Source organism: Rattus norvegicus, chromosome 6 (assembly GCF_036323735.1).
Source record: "Rattus norvegicus strain BN/NHsdMcwi chromosome 6, GRCr8, whole genome shotgun sequence".
In the NCBI taxonomy this organism is placed as follows: domain Eukaryota; kingdom Metazoa; phylum Chordata; class Mammalia; order Rodentia; family Muridae; genus Rattus; species Rattus norvegicus.
In genome coordinates, this window is record NC_086024.1 from 90,812,604 (window position 1) to 90,840,452 (window position 27,849).

Sequence of the window (27,849 nt, forward strand, 5' to 3'; positions counted from 1 at the left end):
AGGGAAGTGGGGGGGAGGGTATATCGGATGGGGGATTGTGCAGGGGTAACTGAGAAGGGAGATATCATTTGAGAGGTAAATGAATGGAGTGATTAATTAAAAAATACTTGTCAGAGGTGTCACACAATTTTTCTATAAGGGAAACTGTAAGTCATTAGTTGCTCAATTATGAAGAGGTGTGGTCTTTAGATAGAAGCAGTAGTAGGAGAATCAAACAATTGAATCTTTAAATGTGAGTAATATTTTTTAATTCATAAAATGATTTGATTCAACAAATGCATTATTGGGTGTGCAAAACTGTGTTTTAAATATGTCTTAATCTTTTAAGATATCCTCTCAAGTCTTTTAACGTGTATAGGACACTTATTTTACTTAGATTTTTATATCTACAAACCAATATAAGCTACATAAATACTTAATAATGACCCAATAAATCAATCTTAAGTAAGATAAATCTCAGTGATATGACCAGTGTCAGTTTTCTGCAAGACTACCCATATATAACATAATAATTATCTAAGGGAATTTATTTTTACTCTTAACTTTGGCAGCTAGCCATTTATAACTGAAGTAATTTTCTTGAAACCTTTTGCTTGATTAAAGATGTCAGACACTAGCAGATTAAAGTCATTCTAAGAAAAAAGAATCTGATGTCTGCTACATTCATTCACTTTAGGAACAAGTCCATCAAAAGGATTTACAGTATGACAACACTTTAACCAGTTTTACATAAAATGGGAAGGGAATGTTGGAAAACAGTATGAACAGCCCACACATTTCACTTTGTATATTAAGAGGAATGAGTCACTTGCCTCCTTCAACTTTTCATACATTTTCTGGGTTGCTATGGCACATGTATATTGCTATGGGTTCAAGACAGTGTTCAAATCCCAAACTAACAGTCATGGACCTACAGTTTATTGAGTATATATTTTGATACAACTTGTTTTAGTAGAAACTTAAAGAGCAACTGATGTCCTTTACCAAAATTTTGTCTTTTATTATCTCACAAAATTAACTTTTGAAAGGATTAATAATTTGTAACTACAGAAGTATTAGGATTACCATTATAAGGACATTTATCTAAATCGAAATTTTATACATGATATTTTGATAATATTACCTTATCTGCAAATATACTCACTATTATAAAAACTTTCCAATTTACAAGAACCCTGTAATTTATGTTATGAAATGAATAAAGATGAGAAAACATTAGAATTAAATAATTTTTTGTAGCGAATAAGAGCAAGAAGGACAACTAAATACATCTTGAATAAAATAATAGTAAAGGCTTTTAAAATGATATGTGAAACAAATTCTCAGGAGACTAAATAGGAGAAAGAAATAGAATGTATAACCTTGTGAGATATCACAGTAAATTTGAAATAAACTGTATATTGCTATATAGAGAAGGCATATAATAGTATAATAATACTATAGAACATTTGACAGATAAAAAGGAGCTAAAGCATTACCAGTCTTATGGATAGTATAGGAAATCAATCACATTGTCTTTTAGAGAATGTATGCTTTCTTTTCAGAGATACTGTAATAACTTCTTTCTGCGTGAGAGAATTTAATGTGACAAATGTACTGTTGAGGAGATTAATAAGAATAAAAAGAGGATTCTGTGGTAGTTTATATAAACTTGCAAAAGACCACTGAGACAAGACTTTGTCAATGGGCATAGAGAGAAAGTTTGAATGGATGAGCTATGTGTATGACTAACTATGGTGCTGAAGGAAGGGAGTGAGTCAAGGAAGTTACTCCCTATCTGATTTCACCATTGAATGAATTATAAAATGTGCAGTGACAGATGTGTCTGGCCTTTGGGAATGGTGGGGAAAGATGAGCGAGGAGGGAGCTGGTCGCTTTTCTCAATGTGAATCATGCAGAATGTTAGGAAACTACATTTCTCCCAGTTATAATGCACAAGACCTGGAGACTTGAGAGTAACCCTCAGCTGTGAATTTGGACTTGAACATGCTAAACAGGAGGGAATTCATTCCTGGTCCTGTAAACTTAACCGACTACCCTTGTTTGACGCGGCCATAGACCCAAAAGGAGAAACTTCAATTGCCATTTTCCTAAACCAGTAAACTTCTGACTAAATTCTGATACTTACCTGTATACATATATCACATACACACACACACACACACACACACACACACACACACACACACACACCACATACACAGATAAATGTAGCTCTCGCCCCTCATAAAATAAGCTTCTTGTTATAACAGATGAGAACTATTATAGAGAACCACAGCTGTTTAAAACGCACACAAGAAATGATCATGGTGTGCTCAAGCCCTGCTGATACCTCCAATGAAATTCCTACACTGTGGCTCAGGGGAAATCACAGAAGACAGAGCAGAGAGATTGTAGGAGACAGAAGACCAGAGTGCCTTCTGCAAAATAATGTCTTCTATATATGACAGAAAAGCTGAACCCATGAGCTCTCAAAAATATTGTTGCCTGGAAACAAACAGCATGACAGCAATACCAGTTGACATGCCATCTGTAGATAGGTAAAAGTCCACATGGTTCCATCCCTAGAAGAAAAGCTATAGGTGGTTAGCGCCTACTGAGGCGGTGTGGGGGAGAAGCAGAGAGGGAGAGAGGAAGGGAGGGAGGAAGGGAGAGAGGAAGAGAGGGAGGAAGGGAGGAAGGGAGAGAGGAAGAGAGGGAGGAAGGGAAGGAGAAAGGGAGGGAGGAAGGGAGGGAATCAGGAATGAGCCCTAACACAGATTTTTCCAATGTCACGTTCTTACCCCTCAATGCACGCACGTATGAACAAAGTTAAATGTCTCCGTCTCTCTCTGTTTCTCTGTCTCTGTCTGTCTATTGTTTTTCTCTCTCTTTATCACACATACACATGCCCTTACACACACACACACACACACACACACACACACACACACACACACACACAGCAATAGTAATTAAAGAACAAATCATGAGTTCAGACAAGTGGCATAAGAGGAGTTGGAGAGAGAAGATAGGATGGGAACATTGTAGATGCAGTGTTTATGTATATTTTAAAAAGGAAATAAAATTACTATACAAACAGAAAAACTTTCAATTGCAGATTTGGATTTGAGATTCATAAGCATGGATTATGTGGCCTGGAATGCTCAAGGACTTTTGAGGATAACCAAAGCAAATAACCAAGGAGTTATAGATAGTGCCCAGTGTCCCCAAGAAATGAAATGTTCATAGACTAAGGAGAAGGTGATGGGGTAGGCAGAGGCAAAACAAGGAGGGATAAAGAAAACGCAGTTAAATGGTACTGTCCCCAGTCCCCAGTTCTGAGGAGGTTGAAAAGCAGAGAAAATGATGAGGAGATATGAAAGTAACGAGAAAAAAAAAAGTAACTCTAACTTTTGCCTATATGAGTCCTAGGGGCCTTCGATTGGTATATTATGTAGTGGTGAGCTTAGAAGTCGTTTATCTGTGCTTTACTGAGTTAAACTTAGATAGAAACACTGTGATGTGCTCACAATCTCTCCTTATTTCCTACAAGCAAGTGGGGTTCAGTGGCAGGGCAACTGGTGGTCAACAGGATCTTGCTTTGCCCTTGACTTGCTAACCTGTAGTGGAGAAATTTGCATTTAAATTCAAATAATGAAGAATCAGAAGTTTGTAAGCAATCATAATAACTTACTTTTTTTTTAGTCTTATATATTTTTAAATATTTATTTAAAAAATTAATCTTTCCTGTTTGAAAAGTCCAAACTGGAACCAGCACTCTACTTGCAAGATTCCTGGTGACTCCGCCTGCACTGGCCTATCCACTTAATCTCTTCAGTTTAGCTTCATATCGTCTCTGACTCCAGGACAGCAGAGCAATGCTTGAGGTGCTCACGTCATATCCAGCATGTGCCAACTCTCTGATGCGAGTTTTTAAAGCATTTATGCTCAAGTCTAATACCCTTGAAGTTTCAATTATTTGTGAAGTACTGATTTTCTCTTCTAGGAGGCAGTCTATTTTATCATTAAACTTTTTCTCTGACAAGAAGATCATATCATATTCAGATAGCTTAGGACAAACTTCTGTACCTCCTCCTCAGTGCATCCGAGAGAGAGCAGCCTCTCTGATGTTTGTGTAGTTTCTTTTGGTACAGTCGTTGGAAAGGTCTAAGATTCTAGCTCCTGGACCACATACCAGAAGCAGCAGGTCCTCTTTGTCTAAGCTGAACGGTGTCTGTAAAAATTCAATGTTAATTTTCACACGTTTGGTGCTCTGAATTAAGACGGAAGGATTTATACAAATTATCTTCCAGACAAAAATTTGTGGGAACGTTGTGACGTAAGGATATGCTGGTTTCCTGCAAATATTCAACCATTTGTTTATTCAAATTCAGACTGTTGGAGAAGGTCCTGGGAGCACTGGTCAACAGTTGGCAGAGGCACTTATGAGTCAACCCAACAGAGCAGAGGAACTTTATGTTATTCTCTAAGTTTAGGTTGTTATTAGACAGAAAGAAGGATTCAGGAGAATGCTCCAAAATATTTACAATTTCAAGGTCTGATGCCATAATCTCTCTCCACAGATCCCACCGTTTTGAAAGACTTTCAGGAGTGCGTGTTATAGCTCGTGGATATCTTGATATGATGCTACCAATCACTTTGTCACTTGCTCTTTGAATAGAAGGAACATCTTCAGCTCCTGCTCATTCGTAAAACTCCAGGCTGTCCTCTGCCATGTCGAGATCAACTGCCCTTGATGAGTAGGTCCCCATTTTCCAAAGACTCCCCGACTTTACTGTTACATTCCACACTAAAGGGCCCGAATGAAATCGACTTGAGGAAAACTTCTGCTGAATATTGGGGCACCCACCTCTTAAATCAAAGAGAAAGGTCTTTCTCACACTCTATATCCAGGGTTGTTTCCCTTTGTGCTTTCTTTATTGCTTCTATTTCCATTTTTAATTCCTTCACCTGTTTGATTGTGATTTCCTGGAATTCTTTCAGGCATTTTTGTGTCTCCTCTCTATGGGCTTCTACTTGTTTATTTATGTTTTCCTGGAATTCTTTCAGGGATTTTTGCGATTCCTCTCTGTAGGCTTCTACTTGTTCTCTAAGGGAGTTCTTCACGTCTTTCTTGAAGTCCTCCAGCATCATGATCAAATATGATTTTGAAACTAGATCTTGGTTTTCTGGTGTGTTTGGATATTCCGTGTTTCCTCTGGTGGAAGAATTGGTCTCCCATGATGCCATGTAGTCTTGGTTTCTCTTGCTTGGGTTCCTGTGCTTGCCTCTCGCCATCAGGTTTTCTCTAGTGTTACCTTGTTCTGCTATTTCTGACAGTGGGTAGACCGTCCTATAGGCCTGTGTGTCAGGAGTGCTGTAGACCTGTTTTCCTGTTTTCTTTCAGCCAGTTATGGGGACAGAGTGTTCTGCTTTCGGGCCTGTAGTCTTTCCTGTCTACTGGTCTTCAGCTGTTCCTGTGGGCCTGTGTCCTGAGTCTACCAGGCAAGTCGCTTGGAGCAGAAAAGTTGGTCTGACCTGTGGTCCCGTGGCTCAAGTTGCTCGTGGGAGTCTGCTTTTGAGCTCTCCCTGAGGGCGGCAACCAGGAGGACCTGCACCGCCTTTTCCGGGAGCCCCCGGGCACCAGGGTCCCAATGGCCTTAGGTGTTTTCCTCTAGAGTCAGAAATGTGGGCAGAGTGTAGTCTCTTCTGGCTTCCCAGGTGTGTCTGCCCCTCTGAAGGTTTAGCTCTCCCTCCCACGGGATTTGGGTGCAGAGAACTGTTGACCGGGTCCCTTCAGGTCTAGGCGGTCCTTTCTCACACTCTAGATGGTTCTTGGTGCCATAATCATGGGATAGTCCAAAGCTTTTCAAGTCCTTAGTTTACCAAACTGTTTCCTTGGTTGCCATGCAATAATTGTAAACTCATTTCCATCTTCAAAATGATACAGTTGAGGGGATGGAGTGTAATTCAGAGATAGATCAGTGGTACAGCATATATCCTTAGCATGCATAAGGACTTAAATTTGATCCTCAATGCTGAGTTCTGAGTCCTGGACTAGGCAGCTGTCCTTGGGGGAGTGGAATTAGCATCAAAATACAGTAACTTCAGGGCTAACCACAACAGAGAGAGACTGAGAGAGAACACAAAGTTGAATAGTTATGGAATGGGATGTGCATCTAGGAGAAGTTGAGGGAGTGGTTATGAATTTGATCAAAATACACTGTATTAAATTCTCAAGTAATTAATAAAAATATACGTACTAAAAAGAGAAAGAAAGAAAGAAAGAAAGAAAGAAAGAAAGAAAGAAAGAAAGAAATTAAGCAAGCAAGCTCTAGCTTGCACAATTCAACCTTTTCCCTTCCAGATGCTCATGAGTGACCTCTGCTGCATAACAGGCCAGAACACTACCACATTATAATCAGCCAAGTTTCATAACAAGCTTTATAAATAAGCATGCAAAATTATCCAATACCGTGTAAGGAGAGAACACAGTATAAACTCTCAACTGTACTAGTCTTATTCTGTGAGGATTTCTATTTTATAACGTATACATCATTGAATAATAAATCTAAAATCAGTCACTAATGGCACATATATTAAGCCTATCAGCTTGAAGATTACTACCCAAGACAGTGCATTCTCTTCAGATGATTAGCACCATGGTAAATGATAACCATGCCACAGAATATTCAAGAGAAATTCCAATACCGATGAACCAAAATGAGCCAAAGGTTTGCTCCAGGACAGGTGTGTGTGTGTGTGTGTGTGTGTGTGTGTGTGTGTGTGTGTGTGTAACTATTACAATTTCTGCTAGATCTATCACAAGTAAATTTTGTTTTTCTTGATATAACTTATCCTTCAAATAAATATTTTCTAAATGAATCAATGCATACCAAAGTGAACTGAGCATCTATGCAGTCCCCCAAATAGCCCTCCTCTGATTGATATCATTAGTGATAAGCACCCATGAGGATTTTTTTCTCTTCCTCACAAACTCAACTTCACTCAAAACAGTAACACAGCAATCTTGTGCTGACCATCCTCACCAATTCTGGTCTCATTGTCCTTGCTGTCTTTTTATTACTTTTAATTGACATAACAAATAATAGAACATCTATCTACCTATCTATATCTTCCCAAAGTCCATGTCACATGCATGCAAGTATATATATATATATATATATATATATATATATATATATATATCATTAGAAACATGTCCTACTGTTTTTCCTCATAATTCTCACACTTCCTTTCTCAGTAGACCCTTCCTCCCCACAGTACTTACTACTTTCATATCAAACTCAAACTCATGCATGAGCGCACTCACAGGTGCGCTACAACATGCACGTTTCTGAGTCAAATCATCTCTTCTTTCAGAAAAGGTCATTTTCTTGAATCCAAGCTGTATTTGCAAGTAACTGTATAAATACAATGCCCTTTTAAAAACAGTTTGTTGAGCTGAATTTGTAAACTCTGGCAAGTTAACTAGCCCAAGACAATTTTTTAAAAAAGTAAATCTCAAACAATTGCCTTCAATCTTCCTCTAAAATAAACCGTTTTCTTAAGGAACGTTAAATTTAGCGAATGCCATCAACATCTGGTGATTGTTATTAGTAAGGTTGAAGGAGAAAGACTTCTGTCCCTCTCTGTCCCGCAGTTGGTAAGTGAACAACAGGCTTTTAAAGAAAACACATGGAAACAACCCTGGATATAGAAAACCAAAAGAAGAGACAAGGAGCTGTAGATACAAGCTTCACCAACAGAATACAAGAGATGGAAGAGAGAATCTCAGGAGCAGAAGATTCCATAGAAATCATTGACTCAACTGTCAAAGATAATGTAAAGCGGAAAAAGCTACTGGTCCAAAACATACAGGAAATCCAGGACTCAATGAGAAGATCAAACCTAAGGATAATAGGTATAGAAGAGAGTGAAGACTCCCAGCTCAAAGGACCAGTAAATATCTTCAACAAAATCATAGAAGAAAACTTCCCTAACCTAAAAAAAAGAGATACCCATAGACATACAAGAAGCCTACAGAACTCCAAATAGATTGGACCAGAAAAGAAACACCTCCCGTCACATAATTGTCAAAACACCAAACGCACAAAATAAAGAAAGAATATTAAAAGCAGTAAGGGAAAAAGGTCAAGTAACATATAAAGGGAGACCTATCAGAATCACACCAGACTTCTCGCCAGAAACTATGAAGGCCAGAAGATCCTGGACTGATGTTATACAGACCCTAAGAGAACACAAATGCCAGCCCAGGTTACTGTATCCAGCAAAACTCTCAATTAACATTGATGGAGAAACCAAGATATTCCATGACAAAACCAAATTTACACAATATCTTTCTACAAATCCAGCACTACAAAGGATAATAAATGGTAAAGCCCAACATAAGGAGGCAAGCTATACCCTAGAAGAAGCAAGAAACTAATCGTCTTGGCAACAAAACAAAGAGAATGAAGCACACAAACATAACCTCACATCCAAATATGAATATAACGGGAAGCAATAATCACTATTCCTTAATATCTCTCAATATCAATGGCCTCAACTCCCCAATAAAAAGACATAGATTAACAAACTGGATACGCAACGAGGACCCTGCATTCTGCTGCCTACAGGAAACACACCTCAGAGACAAAGACAGACACTACCTCAGAGTGAAAGGCTGGAAAACAGCTTTCCAAGCAAATGGTCAGAAGAAGCAAGCTGGAGTAGCCATTCTAATATCAAATAAAATCAATTTCCAACTAAAAGTCATCAAAAAAGATAAGGAAGGACACTTCATATTCATCAAAGGAAAAATCAACCAAGATGAACTCTCAATCCTAAATATCTATGCCCCAAATACAAGGGCACCTACATACGTAAAAGAAACCTTACTAAAGCTCAAAACACACATTGCACCTCACACAATAATAGTGGGAGATTTCAACACCCCACTCTCATCAATGGACAGATCATGGAAACAGAAATTAAACAGTGATGTCGACAGACTAAGGGAAGTCATGAGCCAAATGGACTTAACGGATATTTATAGAACATTCTATCCTAAAGCAAAAGAATATACCTTCTTCTCAGCTCCTCATGGTACTTTCTCCAAAATTGACCATATAATTGGTCAAAAAACGGGCCTCAACAGGTACAGAAAGATAGAAATAATCCCATGCGTGCTATCGGACCACCACGGCCTAAAACTGGTCTTCAATAACAATAAGGGAAGAATGCCCACATATACGTGGAAATTGAACAATGCTCTACTCAATGATAACCTGGTCAAGGAAGAAATAAAGAAAGAAATTAAAAACTTTTTAGAATTTAATGAAAATGAAGATACAACATACTCAAACTTATGGGACACAATGAAAGCTGTGCTAAGCGGAAAACTCATAGGGCTGAGTGCCTGCAGAAAGAAACAGGAAAGAGCATATGTCAGCAGCTTGACAGCACACCTAAAAGCTCTAGAACAAAAAGAAGCAAATACACCCAGGAGGAGTAGAAGGCAGGAAATAATCAAACTCAGAGCTGAAATCAACCAAGTAGAAACAAAAAGGACCATAGAAAAAATCAACAGAAACAAAAGTTGGTTCTTTGAGAAAATCAACAAGATAGATAAACCCTTAGCCAGACTAACGAGAGGACACAGAGAGTGTGCCCAAATTAACAAAATCAGAAATGAAAAGGGAGACATAACTACAGATTCGGAGGAAATTCAAAAAATCATCAGATCTTACTATAAAAACCTATATTCAACAAAATTTGAAAATCTTCAGGAAATGGACAATTTCCTAGACAGATACCAGGTATCGAAGTTAAAGCAGGAACAGATAAACCAGTTAAACAACCCCATAACTCCTAAGGAAATAGAAGCAGTCATTAAAGGTCTCCCAACCAAAAAGAGCCCAGGTCCAGACGGGTTTAGTGCAGAATTCTATCAAACCTTCATAGAAGACCTCATACCAATATTATCCAAACTATTCCACAAAATTGAAACAGATGGAGCCCTACCGAATTCCTTCTACGAAGCCACAATTACTCTTATACTAAACCACACAAAGACACAACAAAGAAAGAGAACTTCAGACCAATTTCCCTTATGAATATCGACGCAAAAATACTCAATAAAATTCTGGCAAACCGAATTCAAGAGCACATCAAAACAATCATCCACCATGATCAAGTAGGCTTCATCCCAGGCATGCAGGGATGGTTTAATATACGGAAAACCATCAACGTGATCCATTATATAAACAAACTGAAAGAACAGAACCACATGATCATTTCATTAGATGCTGAGAAAGCATTTGACAAAATTCAACACCCCTTCATGATAAAAGTCCTGGAAAGAATAGGAATTCAAGGCCCATACCTAAACATAGTAAAAGCCATATACAGCAATCCAGTTGCTAACATTAAACTAAATGGAGAGAAACTTGAAGCAATCCCACTAAAATCAGGGACTAGACAAGGCTGCCCACTCTCTCCCTACTTATTCAATATAGTTCTTGAAGTTCTAGCCAGAGCAATCAGACAACAAAAGGAGATCAAAGGGATACAGATTGGAAAAGAAGAGGTCAAAATATCACTATTTGCAGATGACATGATAGTATATTTAAGTGATCCCAAAAGTTCCACCAGAGAACTACTAAAGCTGATAAACAACTTCAGCAAAGTGGCTGGGTATAAAATTAACTCAAATAAATCAGTTGCCTTCCTCTATACAAAAGAGAAACAAGCTGAGAAAGAAATTAGGGAAACGACACCCTTCATAATAGACCCAAATAATATAAAGTACCTCGGTGTGACTTTAACCAAGCAAGTAAAAGATCTGTACAATAAGAACTTCAAGACACTGAGGAAAGAAATTGAAGAAGACCTCAGAAGATGGAAAGATCTCCCATGCTCATGGATTGGCAGGATTAATATAGTAAAAATGGCCATTTTACCAAAAGCAATCTACAGATTCAATGCAATCCCCATGAAAATACCAATCCAATTCTTCAAAGAGTTAGACAGAACAATTTGCAAATTCATCTGGAATAACAAAAAACCCAGGATAGCTAAAGCTATCCTCAACAATAAAAGGACTTCAGGGGGAATCACTATCCCTGAACTCAAGCAGTATTACAGAGCAATAGTGATAAAAACTGCATGGTATTGGTACAGAGACAGACAGATAGACCAATGGAATAGAATTGAAGACCCAGAAATGAACCCACACACCTATGGTCACTTGATTTTTGACAAAGGAGCCAAAACCATCCAATGGAAAAAAGATAGCATTTTCAGCAAATGGTGCTGGTTCAACTGGAGGTCAACATGTAGAAGAATGCAGATCGATCCATGCTTATCACCCTGTACAAAGCTTAAGTCCAAGTGGATCAAGGACCTCCACATCAAACCAGACACACTCAAACTAATAGAAGAAAAACTAGGGAAGCATCTGGAACACATGGGCACTGGAAAAAATTTCCTGAACAAAACACCAATGGCTTATGCTCTAAGATCAAGAATCGACAAATGGGATCTCATAAAACTGCAAAGCTTCTGTAAGGCAAAGGACACTGTGGTTAGGACAGAACGGCAAGCAACAGATTGGGAAAAGATCTTTACCAATCCTACAACAGATAGAGGCCTTATATCCAAAATATACAAAGAACTCAAGAAGTTAGACCGCAGGGAAACAAATAACCCTATTAAAAAATGGGGTTCAGAGCTAAACAAAGAATTCACAGCTGAGGAATGCCGAATGGCTGAGAAACACCTAACGAAATGTTCAACATCTTTAGTCATAAGGGAAATGCAAATCAAAACAACCCTGAGATTTCACCTCACACCAGTGCGATTGGCTAAGATCAAAAACTCAGGTGACAGCAGATGCTGGCGAGGATGTGGAGAAAGAGGAACACTCCTCCATTGTTGGTGGGATTGCAGACTGGTAAAACCATTCTGGAAATCAGTCTGGAGGTTCCTCAGAAAATTGGACATTGAACTGCCTGAGGATCCAGCTATACCTCTCTTGGGCATATACCCAAAAGATGCCTCAACATATAAAAGAGACACGTGCTCCACTATGTTCATCGCAGCCTTATTTATAATAGCCAGAAAATGGAAAGAACCCAGATGCCCTTCAACAGAGGAATGGATACAGAAAATGTGGTACATCTACACAATGGAATATTACTCAGCTATCAAAAACAACGAGTTTATGAAATTCGTAGGCAAATGGTTGGAACTGGAAAATATCATCCTGAGTGAGCTAACCCAATCACAGAAAGACATACATGGTATGCACTCATTGATAAGTGGCTATTAGCCCAAATGCTTGAATTACCCTAGATCCCTAGAACAAACGAAGCTCAAGACGGATGATCAAAATGTGAATGCTTCACTCCTTCTTTAAATGAGGAAAAAGAATACCCTTGGCAGGGAAGGGAGAGGCAAAGATTAAAACAGGGACTGAAGGAACACCCATTCAGAGCCTGCCCCACATGTGGCCCATACATATAGAGCCACCCAATTAGACAAGATGGATGAAGCAAAGAAGTGCAGACAGACAGGAGCCGGATGTAGATCCCTCCTGAGAGACACAGCCAGAATACAGCAAATACAGAGGCGAATGCCAGCAGCAAACCACTGAACTGAGAATAGGTCCCCTATTGCAGGAATCAGAGAAAGAACTGGAAGAGCTTGAAGGGGCTCGAGACCCCAAAATACAACAATGCCAAGCAACCAGAGCTTCCAGGGACTAAGCCACTACCTAAAGACTATACATGGACTGACCCTGGACTCTGACCCCATAGGTAGCAATGAATATCCTAGTAAGAGCACCAGTGGAAGGGGAAGCCCTGGGTCCTGCTAAGACTGAACCCCCAGTGAACTAGTCTATGGGGGAAGGGCGGCAATGGGGGGAGGGTTGGGAGGGGAACACCCATAAGGAAGGGGAGGGGGGAGGGGGATGTTTGCCCGGATACCGGGAAAGGGAATAACACTCGAAATGTATATAAGAAATACTCAAGTTAATAAAAAAAAAAAAAAAAAAAGAAAAGAAAACACAATCATTGCATTGGGGTGCCACAATCAGCTAATTTTTGATGCAGCATTTAAGGGGAGAGGTTCGTTCGGTGTGTTTGTTTGTTTTTAAGAAGTACATTTCTGCATCGGATATGTCATTAAGAAGAGAGACTTTGGATATCTCCCTGATAAGGCAGGGACCAGACGATTCAACCACCATACTTCTAATCTTGTATTTGCTTCCCGTGCAAAGCTGGAGGTCCACGCCCATAACTTACTTTTTAAAAAGCCACCATCTCCAGCAAATGGTGAATACAGGTGATAGTCATTTAAATGAATGATGGTCATTAAGGACTATCTGCTTTATATGGAGATTTTTATAATGCTGATTCATGGAATGTTGCTTTTTCAATGTCTCTCTGCATTTAAAGATATTTTACCTTCTTCCTTGTCTCCTAGGTTATGCCAATTGACAGCATGCTACGGACGTCCTTTTTTATCTTAAAATAACTAGTTTTTCCTGTACTCTATAGTTAGTTAGTTGACTAAATATTGATGCGATTTTAATACGATCTCTTCTTAAAAACGTAATAATAGCTGTGTTGAAAATCCCACATTTTAACAATGACAGTAATTTATGTAATCCCCAAAAGACAGTCCACTTTTGAAAGTTAATAGAGTTTCAAAGTGTCCCAATTCTTTCTCTTTATTTATTTATTTATTTATTTATTTATTTATTTATTTTAGATTGGACACATTGTGCTTTATTTGAATTTAGGGGCAAAAGGTATTCATAGATGGACACATCATTTCATAATAAATTCATGAAATAGATAAAATACCTTATTTTATAGAAAATGAGATGGATTATAAGTTAATAATTTCATAATATTTGTCTTTTATTCCAGGATGATATTTATTTATTTATTTATTTATTTTAATTTTTGTTTGATATATTTCTTTACTTACATTTCAAACGTTATTCCCCTTCCCAGTTTCCTGTCCATAAGCTCCTATTCCCTCCCCTCCCCCTCCCCTTTTCTCATACAGGTATTCCTCCTATACATTCCCTTTATTGCCCCCCCATATTCCCCTGCACTGGGGGTCCAACCTTGGCAGAACCAAGATCTTCCCCTGCCCCTGGTGCCCCAACAAGGCTATTCTCTGCTACATAAGCAATTGGAGCCCTGGGTCAGTCCATGTGTCGTCATTCGGTAGTGGTTTAGTCCCTGATTTTTGCTTTTGTTGCTTCCTAATTAAATTTTCCTTTGTCAACTTCATACATGTATATCATGCATAGTGGTTACCGTCTCCCTTAACGCTCTCCATTTCTGTTTACACATCGTCCCTCACTTCTGTTTCTCTGTTTCGTTCTGTGACACAGCGTTTAACCAAGGACATCTGTGGGTGGGTATGGCTACACCAGCCATTAGAAACTGGCAGGCTTAGCAGTGGCTATATAATCAAAGACAATGATTTCTCCTTTCACAGAATTTTATCAATAGCCAATAGTTTATCTTAAAGGAGTAGGCCTCCTAGGAGCCCTCCTCAATTTGTGACTAGTTATTGACAGGACAGACTTGTGCAGAGCTAACCCCAACAAAATGCTACCATGTGTTCGCGATTACCGAGGTTGAGCCAAGGCCAGAAGACAGCATTTCATATGCCGTCGCAGCTTTTAGTAGGCTTCCCACTACTTCCGCAGTACTGCTGTGGCTGGGAGAGGGTGGTATAAATATCCTCTTTAGGAATGGCCATAACCATCACTTATTCTTACAAACAAACTGTCATGAGTCTTGGCATCCAGTGTTACTGACTCGAAAGAAAGGATTCTTTGATTGAGGCTGAGAGTGTGGATCTTGATATTTAGAAGGCAGTTTAATGCAATATTGATGTATTCATTGAGTGCACGTTTATTGAGTGTTACATGAAACACTTAACCTTACAGCTAGCACGTGCCGCCCAAATGAGTACATATGAGTATTATGAGGGTCAGTTATTAGTTGCAGCTGAAGTCCTGGGATGTAGTTGCAAGTTAAGGAGTCAATTAATCTAAGAAATAATCACAGCAGAAGTGTGTTTTCCACAGGGGTTTCTTCCACGATTTGGTCCAATTTTTCTGTCTTTTAATCTTTGAATTAAACCAAATGAATCTGAAAACCCAGATGGCAAAGACACAATAAATACTGTACTGGATGGCATCTTTCCTCTGGGAAGTTCCAGACTAGAAATCCTATAGAGAAAATATACAAATAGGTTTTCTTCAGAAAAATAAGAATTCAATACACTCAGAGCCAATAGATTGAGTGCATTATTTTGCCAGTTTAGGAACAAGAGTTGAATACTTGTAGAATGACTGCGCATAAAAGAGAGAATGCCAAAGTACATACATGTGTCTGTTGGTTAACGCAACTTGAATAAAATTGAACTACCCTGAAGCCTTCAAATGGGAAAAAAAGCAAATTAAATCTTCCTTAGATACCTTAAAAATTAAAAACAAAACACTTTAGTACATGTGAGGGATCAGAACCAGTGATGTTTTATCATTTTCTGTAGATAACAACACAAAAGCAAGTTTGCTTCAATAATCAATAAGAAATTTTCTATAATTCTCGAGAAGAACTATTTTCTATTTTTCCTGCATTGTGATTTTTGAACAACAGCTAATTTTATCTGGTAACCCATAAAAGAAAATAGACAAAATGAATACTCTGAGCCAGCTCCTCAAAGCGAGACATTATTTCTCAAAGGGAAGACATTTCCAACACTAAAACTATCTACAAAATTTAGATTCATTCTTATGTGAAATTTCGCTCTTAGTCATCCAAACAAATTAGAATCCGTTGCATTTCTGCAAGCCTTCAAAACACATGTATCTACATGTTTTACAGATCCTTGGTAATATTGTTCTGCATATCATTCTAGGGAGAGAGTTTTTCAAATTTCAAATGGCCTGGAATAACAAATAACCCTTGTACGGTTCTTTCTGTTTCTCCTCAATTTCTATTTCTCACTAGCTCTTTGAGAATTTCATGCACTGTACTTTGTTCTTTTTCCCACCTTCTCCAACTCCTTTCAGAAGCAGCTCTATTTCCATACACCCAGCTTTGTTTCTCTCTCTCTTTCTTTTTAAAACCTATAGAATCTATTTGTGCTTCCCATGTATTCTTGGGCGTGTGGACTTCCACTGGAGCATGGTCTTCCTAACGGTATACACTCCTAGAGAAAGCTCCCTCTCCCCCCATGTTAATTGCCAATAGCCCCTCAGCTAGGGGTGGGATTTAGTGCCTACCTTCTCTCTCCATGCTAGAATATGGTCTCTCACAGATCTTGTGCATACTATCACAGAAACTGTGAGTTCATATGTGCAAATGCCATGTTATATCTGAGAGTGTTTGCTTGTGCTCATCCATAACTTCTGCCTCTTATAATCTTCCTGCCCTCCCTTCTACAATGATCTGGGGCATTGGGAGGATAGAAGGAAGCATAGATACTCAATTTAGGGCTGCGTGTTCAGAAACTTCTTATCTTTATCCATTGGCCAGTTGTGGGTCTCTGTGTTAACCACCATCTTCTGCAAATAGAATCCTAAGGTTGGAGAAATATTCTCATCTATAAATGGAATGAGAAGTTGCCAGGAGTTGACTGAAAAAATACATCCATTTATCACAATAACAGTTGTAGATTCTCTATAACAAATGACATATCTAACCACAGGTATTGTCCTGATACGGGTGCCAGATAATGGGTTTCATTCGTGTAAGAGTCCTTAATCCAATCGGAAAGTGTCTTGTGGCTTCCATGATGATCATTTCATTGTTGTATTAGTAAGTATGCCTTTCCAGGTCAGTAATTATTTTAGATCTCCCAGTTTACAGCAGGAAAAGATCATTGTTTATTTTTCCAAGTGCTGGAAGTAGCTTTCTCCACAAAGACGAAGCTTTCAAGTGTGTGCTTGATTTTTCCGTGTTCTCTGTGGTTCCTTCAGTAATAGTTTATCTCTGTTAAGTTGTGTAGGGGTAACTAATTGCATTTGAATTATTATTATCATTAATAGTATTTTATAGAATAGCACCACCTTCATAGTCTCTAGAAATGGACTTTATTTTGACAGCACAATTCTTTTACATGGGAACCTGGCATGTAAATTGTAACTAAGTTTGGCTGGTTGTTTTTCTAAAGAAACATGTTCCTCAGCAAAGCACATGAGTATAATTGGTTTTTTCTGCCTCTCAGTCACATTTTTTCATGTTCTTAATTTTTATGCACTTGACTGCATCAGGTGATGGGTCATTGCGATTTTACATTGCACTTTGCTGGTTATTGTGACCTTGAGTGGCTTTTGAGTTCATAAACAGCCTTCTATACTTTGGGTTTTTTTTTTAATTCCTTGTGAAGATTTTTTGTTTTCATCTGAATTAGTTGTCCTGCCATTTAAAATATTTTTTTAAATATCAGTGTATCACTGATATGCAAGTTTTCTTTGTTATTATTTAATAGATGTTCCCCTGGACAAAATAATAGACTATCTCTATTTGTATAGGAATGATTCATTAAATAAGTCTAGTTTTCCCGCACATTGCAAATGAAATTTCACTACATCTAAAATTGAAATATGAATGTGATGTGATTAATAAGTTAGATTTTGTTTTATTTCTTTGTTTCTGATGTGTGAAGATACTCAGCAGCCCTATTTAATAGCTCACTCTCTGACAAGCAGTTGAATCCCACCTTTACTGTATATTAAAGTCTACCATATAATAGGACCTCCTTCTGCTTTATTTTCTGTGCCATATGAATTTGTCTATTCTGTGTAAAATCATAGTAATGTGACAGGGAAGATTTCTAGCTTACAAGCTCTGCTAAGAGAGTTTCTCTGATCCTAGTCCATTGGTGCTGTTCAATTTCACACATTGTTGGTTATTCTCTGCTTCCTGTATTAGAGTTAGTGTCTAGAGTATTTATTTTACTCAAACTAAAAAGCACACTCACACACACACACACACACACACACACACACAAAATGTTAAAAATTCCTCATTGAGATTGTATTACATTTATGCTCATTTTTGGGAGTAGGGCAAAGCAAAAAGGAGAGAAACTCATCTGAAAGTGTGCGTGCAGTCATAAAAACTGAGTAATTGATCACATTTCCAGGGCCAAATAAAGAAGTGTGTTTATATTGTTGAGAACAGTATCTCACCATTTATGTTTTGCTTTTTCCATTGTGATTAAGGGATGAGTCTATTATCTCTTAATGTTCCAACGTTTCTATATCTACAAATCAGAACTTAATTTATGTCTCTTTATTATAAATTTGCCAAATATTTTCCTTCTTAATTTGAGTTGCAATAGGTGTGTTTGTTTTAGATGTCCTATTATGTGTTTATTAAAATTTTATTTTAACCATTGATTGTTATTATAAACGTCTGTGTTTATCTGTACATGGGTGTGCAAGCATGTGAAGGCCAGAAGAGTGTGTTGGAATTTCTAGAGCTTGAGGTGCAGGTGGTTGTGAGTCACGTGGCACAGGCTATGAGAATCAGACTTAGGTCCTCTTCAAGAGCAGAAAATGCTTTTAAAAGCTGCATATTTGTCCAGCATGTTAACATGCCAAGATTTGTGCTTTCACACTTCCTATTTGTTTCTGTTCTCTATGACTCTATCCTTTGTGTTCGATTATAAATAATGAAGACAAGCATTAATTTATGTTTCACATTTTAGTAACAAAGGCTGCATATCGTATCCATTGGGTTCAGAGTGTGTAGAGAGCTTAAGCTGCAAGGTGATAGCTAGTACACTGTTAATATCCCTGCAACACAGTGGATATCAAAGTCTGTTTTGAAGATCCAATTAGAACAGAGCTGCTAATCATGTGTTTATTATAGAAAACATTATGTTTGGAACTTGTGTTCTACAAATCTTTACTTAGTAGGACTCAAGGCTTGGTTCTCAAAATCTGAACAAATTAGTGAATATATTTACAAAGAGATAACTTTACCTTTTCCAAAATCTTTCATTCTCAGTCTCCATTTTCCCTTCATGTCAATGAAAAACATTTGAATAACAAATAACCCTGATGGCAGGTTCCTTGCCTCTGACAAGAACTCATATATATAAGTTCACTTTATGGAAGTTCACAGCTTCCCAATTTGTATTCAGATTCTTATCGAACATAGAGCAGACTATTCACCATTTACAGAGGTTTTATCCCATTTCTTTCTGCCCACCCTCTCCCAGGTTGAGGTCTCTTTGTTTCTTTTCCTTTCAGACTTTTTTTTTAGCCAGTGCCCTTTGTTTACTTAGTGGGTAATGCCTGCTCCGGAATTCAGCATGCCAGTGATACTTGTTTTTAAATTCTCCCAGAGTCAGTGGCATCATCCCTGGCTATAGGATTCCTACAGGCACTCTTTGCTTCAGTTACTCTGTCTTCTCTTGATGTTGAAAATAAGAACTTGGATATAAATATCTTCCTCCTTTGTTCTTCTTCACTATATACTTTTATTTTCTTCTTTTAATTTTGGAATTATTACTACATTGGTTTATGTGATCATCTTTTTTCTGATTTAGTTTTAATTTAATCCCCTCAAAATGTTACAAAGCATGACATAAATTTAATTTGTGCCTTTTTTCTCCAGGAAGTTGAGTGCACATATGTGAATACATGTGTTGACACACAGAAGGGCCCCCGCCCAGCACATACCTTTTCTTAAACATGCCACTTCAGTTTTAACTTAGTTTGTACTCATTACACTTGGTAAACACCCTGTTTCACTAGATGTACATTTACACAACTTTTTTCTGACCACAGGGGACATTAGGTTCTGGAATACTGTTTGTTAATATCAAATGGAGACAATTTGATAAGTGTGGGAAGCAGCGTTAGATCCCTGACTGAGAGCAAGTGGAATGTCAGCATTCAAAGCTTCCCTTGAGAAATGTGTCCCTATCCAATACTGTCTGTTGTTGTCAGCCTCACAGGCAGAAACTGTGAGCCTAACTCAGACTGTTCTGTGCTACATACCCTTTAGTGGTCCATCAGCAGAAGGAGAATACACAGCTCAGATCTCCATCAGAAGCTCAGAACCCTAGTAGAATGCTGATAAAGTAACTGAGGAATCTTAAATTCAATACAGATCAGTTTATGATTATGTATAAAAGAATATTTTCACAAGTATCAAAAATATAAACATTAGTACAACACATCTCTCACATTCATACTGCGCATCAATAAGGTACTCCAAATTCTGGACTTAACTTTTCATGAATTTCATAATACACATTTGATGTGTCTTTCCCAACATTCCTGCTACCTTGAGCAACCAGGTATATTTGCTTTTAATATAAATTGCATTCAGAGACACACATAAATACACATATACATTTGTATTCTTACATTTCAAGAAACAAAATGTAGCACATTCAAAGAAAAGATTTAACCTTTCAAACAATCCTTCTTAAAAATTGTATTTAGCCATGTTTGTCTGTGTCTGCACACGTATACAAGACTCCACAGACATAAGAGAAAAAAATCAGATCCCTGAAGCAGGAATTGTAGGAGGCTGTGAGTCATCAATGTGGGCATTCTGAACCAAATTCAGGTCTGCTAGAAGGGCTGTAAGTACTAATTGCTGAGTCATCTTTTTAGCCCCTACTAAACAATTATTCATTTAACTATGCTAGTCCACCTCTCCATTTCTTCTACCTTTATTATAATTGTTCTTACGTTTTATTCAGAACCATCATACTGCTATTTTCTAAGTCATGGCTGCTACTCTCTGTCCTCCAGGTCTGCATTAAGAGACTACAACAAGAAGGGATGGAAGAATGTGTGGTCTAGTGAGGAAGGGAAAGTTGTGGATAAGACTAGTCCTGAGAAATTGGCTTTTATTGCTGAAGAAACAACACAATTTAAGAGAAATCTGATCTACATTGGGGCACTGAGAGTGATGTTCAAAGGACAATACCTCACCTATTAAAGAAATCATTTGTAAAAACATTAAAATTCATTTGAAAGGAGAAAAATCTGATAATGTCACTAAGGGGTTTCTTGCTTGAAAACAACCACAGAAGGGGAGTGCTCCAGTGGGTCAGGTGTTTAAAGCTCACAGACACTGACTTCATTGATGTCCCATAGGGTCAGCCTCCATCCTGAGCAGGCAGCAAACTTGGCAACATCATTCACCCAATACAGACTTTACCATTCGGATAGAAGCACAAACGAGGGATTGGAGGTGAGGGTCAGGCTCATTAAAGCTTAAACCAAGGTCCCCAAAGGCACTGCATCCAAATGATGTTCCTAAAAGTGTGATTCTCTGAAAGAGCATGTGGAGGCCAATGTGTGAATCTGTGAATTTGAAGCATAAGTTGTCAGGAGACGCCATGGTGCTGGAGCTGCTAGAAGGAGGCAACATCCACTAAGGAAATCTGCAGGCATGGAGTGGAGCAGGCTCAAGGGAAAGGCTGTGCATACTTTATGTGTCAGACATAGAGAGGTACGGCTGCTTTGGGGGTACAGAAAATTGAATAATGATCTTCAGATGGTGGATTTAGGGTTTCTAGATTTGGTGTTTGCCAGCTGGCCTTTGGTCTTGTTTTGATACTGTCTTTTTAGGTAAGCTCCCATTGCTCCCATTCAAAACGGGAACATTTAATCTCTGCCACTGAGTGTGGAATGAAGACTCTGCACTTACATTTTTGAACCATGTTAGAGCTCTTAAAAAGTATAGGGACTTTTGAAATTGGGCTGACTGACTGGATGAATTCTGCTTTATAAAATGACTCTGAACATATGGGGACAAAAGAAAGGACTTAAGTGATGCATTTAGGGGTTGACAAGTTGACTTGTCACAGTTAATGTCAATTCAGGATCCAGAATCTCATCTTACTTGATGTATATATTAACAATAAATAAATGTTTAAGATAAAAATGTTTAAGGTCACATGCTTTAAACTGGTGTTATATGTACTACCCAGGTTTGCATAAAGGGGTAGGTGATCAAATGTAGATGTTTAACGTTTGAGTTGATAGTAGTTACCAGTCTGCAAATAATCATTAATAATGATGAAATGATGAAGTGAAACATTTTTCCTTCATAAATATCTTTCAGACACTATTAAACATGGGAAAATATACTTAAAAATCCACATCTAGGTTAATGTTTGAATAAATGAATGTTTTATATATGAAATTTCATATAATTTCAAATCTTTTGTTTCTATTTATCAGGTGACTATTATTGTCTAATACCAATTGTTCTTCATAAATTTTTTCCATCACTCAGTCAACTTCAATTTAATCAGAATGTAATATATCCTAGTCATTTCTTTTTTGATTAAGAAAAAGAGAACAAATAAAAAATATATTAATTTTGCCCTTGTGAAATTTTTGTTCTTTTGAAATGTACAAACAGTAGATAATAAATCACATAAATATTTTTGAACACTTCTGAATATAATAAATGGAACTTCAAAGGCGTAGCATGATTTGAGACTGAGTGAGGTAAACACCCAGAACACTCCCCTCAAAGTACAGGGTGCATAAAGTCAAGTCCGTAGGGGCTGTTTGTGAAGAATTTCAGGTAAAAGAAGTGGATGCAGAGTACTTGGAGGGGGCAAAAGTGGTGTGGAGTCTATAAATGGAACAAAAGCATCATTGGTAAGTGATGGTTAAGCAAAGGTGAATGAACAGGAACGAAGCTTGTAATCTAGAAGGTTCTCAAAGCAAAGGCGTACGGGGCAGAGAAATGCTGAGCCTTCAGTATGGTTCAGGCAGGTTTCGTTGTAAACTAATTTGCCTTTCTATAAAAGTCACAGCTATGATGCTGAAAGTGTATCTAAAGGGAAAATAATGAATATGGGATGGCCAAGTAAATGCTTCGTAGTTGTCTGAGTGTAAAGGTGTGTACCAGTAGAAACTGATATTATTTAAAAGGACAGTAATAATATTGCAGATGCAATAATATCATAAAATAAATTTCAAAGTCTCTGGAAAAATTATATTGTATTCATTGTACACAGATGGCATTTTAAAACTGATTTTATAAAATGAGCCATCAGGTCAATGACACCTTACTGTTTAACTAACTGTATGAAATAGTGCAGGTTGATTTGACATTTCGCAGTGAAGATTCTGGATCACTAGAATTTTACAATTGAAACCCAGGTCCTGATAATTATGAGGTCATAGATGGAGCTACTCCACATAGATGGAACTGTGTGAGGCATCAAAGAAGCCCCTCAGAAACTGACCTTACCGCATTGTTCTTTCCCAGTCATGGAATTTGAAGATGTGAGGAAACTGGTAAATGGACGTTTTCACTGCTGCTGTATTCTGGTTTTACTCACCAAGCCCAGAACTTACCATTTGAATTCTACTTCACAGACTGAGTCTTTACAACATATATTTACCTTCAGTATCTTAATGTCCAGTTCATGGGAGATTTGATTACTCAGGCAACGAGATATACTCAACACCAATATTGAACCCGGAAAAACTGATGCGAAATAGTTGTTGCTGGTGGAGTTCTATTCCAGTGGCACATGGTGAGGCAGCAACAATGCTGAGTTTCCCGGCACAAAGCCACTGTGTTGCAGCAACACTAGCTGTTTAATAGGAATGGCAGCTTGGGGTGCTCTGCCTGCACAAATGGACATCCTGTCCTCCTCGGGTCATGGGAGGACACAGGTGAGGCTTCCCCCAATTACAGTACCATTTCCCAGGTTGATTTCTAATCTTGCTATGGCCGTATTGATTCTGTAAAATTCAGTGTGCACATTTCTTGATTTACAGTTGTTCAGTCTATTATGTAGGTAGAAAGAAAGGTATTTAAACCAGTCAGATTTTCTATCAACTGCTTTTATGCAATCATTTATAATTAGCACTGTTGATAGGAAGAAGCTACAGGTTCACTTCCTTTTCCCACTGACCCCTAAGCCTAGTTGACGAGCTGTTTATTTTTCTCCTTCCTTTGGATGAAATTTTAGACACATTTCACAGTTTCTCAGTTCCCTGTAGTCAGTCATAAGAACAATCCCACTTCTGTAATTAAAATGTCCACTTCAATAATTAACAAAGAAGACCTGTGAAGTTTCCAATTTATGTGTCCCCCATTAGGCACAGCTGAGTACTAGTTGAGGCTTGATAGGCTAAGTCTGAGGGGAAAGGGAAAGCACAGACAATTATTGGTTAGGGTTTGGTTTTTCCTTTCTATTTTGTTCTCTGACACTTCCTTTCTTACTACTCACAGGGCCCAGTCTCTTTGGGACCACACAGATGAGTGAAATGTGAGAGGCAAGGGCAAAGAGAACTCCACCCTTTGTAGAAAAAGAAGCCAATATTGATTTGTATACCTAAGGATAACATTATTGTAGCTGGAGAGATGCTCAACGGTACAGTTAATAAAGATTGTTGCTCTTGCTGAGAATCTGGGTTCAATTCCCAGCAACCACATAGCAGATTGTCTTCAACTCCAGTTCTAGGGAACTTGATTTTTCCTTTCTGGCCTCTCTGAACATTGCCTGCATGAGGTATACCTAAAAACCATGAGTTAACATACTCATACACATAAAATAACACTAAATTTTTTTTTAAAAATTGATTCTCTGGAGCCTAACTTCTTGAGTTCTTGGTATATATTGGACATTAGCCCTCTCTAGGATGTAGATCTTTTCCCAATCTGTTGGGTGCTGATTTGTCCTATTGACAGTGTCCTTTGCCTTACAGAAGCTTTGCAATTTTATGAGATCCCATTTGTCGATTCTTGATCTTAGAGCATAAGCCATTGGCATTGTGTTCAGGAAAATTTCCCCTGTACCTGTGTTCAAGGCTCTCCCCCACTTTCTCTTCTATTTGATTCAGTGTATCTAGTTTTATGTGGCAGTCCTTGATCCACTTGGACTTGAGCTTTTTACAGGATGGTAAGAATGGATTCTCTTTGCATCCTTCTACATGCTGACTGTCAGTTGAACCAGCATCATTTGTTCTTTTTTCCACTGGATGGTTTTAGCTCCTTTGTCAAAGATCAAGTGACTGTAGGTGTGTGGATTCATTTCTGGGTCTTCAATTATATTCCTTGATCTATCTGCCTGTCTCTGTGCCAATACCATACAGGTTTTATCATTATTGCTTTGTAATGCAGCCTGAGGTCAAGCATGGTGACAACTCCATAGGAAGCATTACAATATCAACCAAACACCCCAGAACTCCCAGGGACTAAACCACCAACAAAAGAGTATACATGGAGTGACTGATGGCTCCAGCAGCATATGTACCAGAAGATGGACTTATTGGGCATAAAATGGGAGGAGAGGACCTTGGTCCTGTGAAGGTTACATGCTCCAGTGTAGGAGAATACCAGGGTAGGGAGGCAGAAAGGAGCAGGTGGGTAGGTGGAGGAGCACCCTCAGAGAAGCAGGGGGAGGTGGGATGGTTTAGAAGGTTGCCAGAGGGGAAATCAGTAAAGGGGATAACATTTAAAATGTAAATAACTTATTCAATTCAATAAAAATAACAGTATTGACTAAAAATCAAATAATTCCATTTTTTGTTTTTATTTCTTCAATTTTTATAAGCAGCTATAGTTAGTACTTTAAATTTTAATATATTCATAGCTAACACATATATACTACTTATTTTTTAGCATGAATATGTTTCTGAATATTTTATTTTCTATTTTCTCAAAGGAAATGCATCTTGCATTTCTATTCTTTAAACAAAACTGAGATCTTTTATGTAAAACACAGGCGCTGGCACACTCTGTTCTTAGGCAAGGCATCCTCAGTTACAAGTGAACATACTAAAGACATATTGCTGTGCTTCTAGGTCAGTGCATCACTCCGAACTCATCAGAGATGATTCTTCTGAAGTGCATGGTTATTACCACAGAGATCCACAACTGGACAATTGGAAGCCCAAAATATTTTTATCAAACCCTTCCACCCAATGTCAGGTATCTAAGCAGAAGAGGAGGCAGAAATATTTTAAGAGCCAGAGGGAATGGATGACTCAAAGGGAAGAGGATCTTCCAGACACAGTGGGGCTGATGCGCATAGGAGCTCGGAGGGACTGTGCATATGTGAGTACATACAAGAGCTGCAAAGGTTCAAAGCCTGCAAAGCCCTAGCACGGAAAAGGGGAAGTAAACATGAATCCTTTCCCTAACTAAGAAGATGTTTCAACCAATACCAAAAATAAACATAGCAAAAACATATAATTTATTAAAACCAAAATATCTTGTTTGGTTGTACAACAAATTACCTAATAAATAATAGAGTCCAGATTTATTAAAGAAAATTCAATAAGTATAAATTAAATATAACAAAGCAAAACCACACAAAATTGAAAAAAAATTAAGTTACTGTGTAAAAGAATGACCTCTTTTAATATTTTCAACATCCAGTCAGATCAGGACTAAGGATGGTTTAATAAATACTCACATGTCCATATAATAATACAGTTCATTTTGAATAACATGAGAATTAGAAAACACTGAAATGCACATGTAAATTGCTTGCACAAAACACTATTAACAAACAAAACCTTGACAATAATATAAATAGGCCAGCATGGCATATTTTATGTTATATATGTATTATACATGATGTAATGGTGTCAAGAACCACATGAGACAAATTTAATGAAGATACGTAATTTCCTCAAATGGCTCCCAGCCAGTGACAACATTACAGCTTTACATTATGCAGATATCAGAGCATTTGGGCTCACTAGAGTAGCAGAATGAGTGTCGATCAAGTTGTCACAGTAGTACAGAATAATCACAGCTAATTTTATGACCTTATGATCTAATACTGCAACATTATTTTTGTTTATGTGTCTCTTGACTAAATCGCTCTATAAAGTCCATGTTCATAGGCATCCTTTGGCAATTCAAACAAGTCTGTGATAAATGCTTGTTTCATGACTGAAAATGTGAAACAGTAAAATGTCACTTATAAGTATTAATGACACACTTACATTTCCTTTAATTTTAATAATATTTCTAGGCTATGCACTCACTTTTAAACTGTCACATTGTTCCTATCAAAGACAAATAAATTAAAGCAATCTACCCCAGTGACCCTGTAGCATTCAAACCCAACTTGTTTAGAGACTATTTTCAACTCTCCTATGTTAATCTTGCTTTAGTGTCAACCATCATAATGAATTCTAGTACTTATAAAAATTAAAAATTATGACCTTGAGAATAAAGTCATGGACATTATTGCTGGTGGTTGGTGGCACCTTTTATTTGATTTACAATAATATTCAGTGTTTAATTTTGTGATCATGGTTTGGTTCTTTGAATACTCACTAAATCATCAGTACATTAGAGAGAAGTATGTTAAAAGTGAAAAGGACTACAGCAATAGAGTGTCTTCCTTGAAAAGACTGAGAATGGAAAACTGATAGGAGATCATAAATCAGGAGGCTAAATTATTTGCTGAAATTAACAGTAACCCACTATGTGCTAGTCATTTTACATGTACTGTACTATCCACCCAATTTGTAAAAATGTTCTGTGAATTACACACTCTCATTGCCATTTACAGTTTTTATAGTCCGTGTGTGTGTGTGTGTGTGTGTGTGTGTGTGTGTGTGTGTGTGGTTAGTGTGTGTGTGTGTGTGTGTGTGTGTGTGTGTGTGTGTTGATAGTCAGCAGGTTCCATGATGCTTATATGAATATTAGAGGACAATCTTGGCAGAAGCCTCTCCCTTTCCAACTAGGGATAGTCAGGTAGGCAGCAAACACACTTACCTGTGGAATCACCTCACTCCCCCTCTCATTACTATTTCAAAGTCAAACTACTTCCATTATCCCTCAGAGATGCTGAGGA

General features: G+C 37.9%; 1 protein-coding gene and 1 pseudogene across 5 annotated transcripts in view; both read right to left on the reverse strand.

Annotated features, from left to right (window-relative positions):
- Positions 1–27,849, reverse strand: part of Mdga2 (MAM domain containing glycosylphosphatidylinositol anchor 2) — an 864,098-nt gene that overhangs the window by 329,917 nt on the left and 506,332 nt on the right.
- On the reverse strand, positions 1,284–21,398 carry Mterf1-ps4 (mitochondrial transcription termination factor 1, pseudogene 4; annotated as a pseudogene).